The 2,205-nt window shown below is 38.1% G+C and overlaps 1 long non-coding RNA gene across 1 annotated transcript in view; it reads left to right on the forward strand.

The window, feature by feature from the left end:
- Nucleotides 1–1,978: 1,978 nt before the first annotated feature.
- Nucleotides 1,979–2,205, forward strand: part of LOC122071351 — a 1,477-nt gene continuing 1,250 nt past the window's right edge. Inside the window, exon 1 of the long non-coding RNA XR_006138160.1 lies at nucleotides 1,979–2,071. This is a non-coding gene — a long non-coding RNA (uncharacterized LOC122071351). The remainder of the gene's footprint in view (nucleotides 2,072–2,205) is intronic.

The raw sequence follows: 2,205 nt of genomic DNA on the forward strand, positions 1-2,205 counted from the left end.
TTGTATGACTATGTGGTTCCTGTGTGAAGTGGAAACTATATATAGCAACCAAGCTAGCTGTTGCTATTTCAGCCTTGTTCTATGTAGATTACCTTAAGTTATTGTGGTAGGTTTTGTTACGTTTGTGTCAAGGTGGGGGTAGGGGGTTGGATTCCTAAATTGACAAACATTATCAAAAGTAACAACATTTGATGATTTTTAAAAATGGAAAATGCATGCAATTATTGAGTTTCAAATTAGTGGTACTTTTCTTAAGTTTGAAACTAGGTATAAGTGATTCAATGTATTTGCAAAGTTTGAAACTAGGTATAAGTGATTCAATGTATTTGCAATTATAATTGATTGAAACCCTAAAATCCTGACACATCTTGATTTGATTCGATTCGATTCAACTTATAGATTTGTTGCTTTGCTTGATGAGTGGATTGATTATTTCAAAGTTTAACATTTAGAAGTTGAGAAAACGAATTTTTTCAGAGAGTGTAGAGTAAGCTTAGTGCCCCTGACTCTATCTCTCTCCTCTCTCTACGAATTGACTTATCTGTCCCTTATTATTGGGAAGAGAGATATAGACTCAAAGAGTGCTAGCATAAACTATGTTACCAGATACCTCAACACCTTAAAAATTAAACACTCAGGTCTACCAGATTGTATGGCCTTGCATCAACACAAAAACATTCAAGAAGGGTAAGATTTTTCTTTCACTAGAGTGCGTTTTCTCATTTTGTGCAATCAACATTATGGTCATCCATCCAAAAGTTAAAGAACAAGGTTGAATCTGTGGGGCCTGGTTACCTTCGCATGATCACATTCCCAACTCTCCAAACTAGAATCCCAAGATTCTTTACCATGGCAGAAGGGAGGTAAAGATCTCCCTTTTTTTTTTTTTTTTTACATTAGATGGGATACCCACCTACCCCATTCCATTTGAACTAAACGAATCCGTGAGTCCGTATGAAGATAGTTAAAAAATTGGGGAAACACAAAATCTAACATAAGAAGGTAACATGCGGAATTAAGGAAACTTGATAGTAACATGCAATTGAGTGTAGTTAAAAAACTGGGAAACAAAAGGATTCGTCAAATGGTGAGGCGGGGTTTTATTCCTTTTCCGTGATCAGGGCATCTGACCGTGACCGTTTCAGATCTGAATCTGTCAAACCTTGGGTCCCCCAACTCATCAATCCCCCGCAATCTCCTCCTCCAGCCTGTGGCCAGCCTGGCACTAAGGGGTTCCGTTCCTTATCCAGCATTCCAGCTAACCCATCGTAAAAGACACTAAAACACCACGAAAATACGAAAAAGTACCAATGACACGAAACAGTAATAAAGAAACTACCACTAAATGGACCACAGTAGAAACATAAGCCGGTGCAGGTCCACCACCACTTTTGCTTTTACTTTTCTTGTCCACCATCTCAACAAATAATGTGGAACCCATTGGAATTGAGGGTTTTTTAACTTTTCTTCCCACCAGACCCTATTAATAGATAGATAGCATTTACTCGTTCATCCAAATGCTTCAGCCACCCCTTCTTCCTCTCTCCTTTTTTTTTTTTTCTCCATCTTCTTGCTTCTTCCCTCTACTTTCCACGACCAACATTGATTTCAAGAAGGTAATGAATTTTTTTTTTATCAGTTTGGTTTCTCTCTTTCTGAAGTTTACAATCTAAAGCTCTCTTGTATATTGCTTGTGCAGGGACGATTTGAAATCCTCCCCCTTTCTGGTTCTTTCCTGCTCTCAGAGAGTGGTGGTCAACGTAGTGGAGGTGTGGCTGGGCTTGTAAGCAGCAGCCTCTCCTGTTCAGGTAGAGGAAGCTCTTCTTCTTCAACTCACACTGAACATTTGATGCTTTCTTCCTTTGTCTGCTTCTCTTTTTCAGCTCCTCTCCTCTTTTTTTTTCTTCTCAGATTACAAATGCCAAGAAAGAAATGTAATCAGGAAGGAAGGAAGGAAAAGAGAGAGAGAGAGAGAGAGTTTCAAGAGAGAGAAATGAGAGATTTTGGAATGTGTGAGATAAGCATCATGGACGGCTAAATCACAGCTCAAAGCCCACCGATTCTGAATTAGGTTATTTTCAACGAACTCCCTTATTGTGGCACACAATTTTTTTAATATTAAAAAAAAAAAAGCAAAGACCTACATGGCTGGTACACAGAGCCTACTTTTTATTTATTTTTTATTTATATATTAATCTCTTCTCT

The sequence above is a fragment of the Macadamia integrifolia genome, unplaced genomic scaffold (genome assembly GCF_013358625.1).
Source record: "Macadamia integrifolia cultivar HAES 741 unplaced genomic scaffold, SCU_Mint_v3 scaffold_211A, whole genome shotgun sequence".
In the NCBI taxonomy this organism is placed as follows: domain Eukaryota; kingdom Viridiplantae; phylum Streptophyta; class Magnoliopsida; order Proteales; family Proteaceae; genus Macadamia; species Macadamia integrifolia.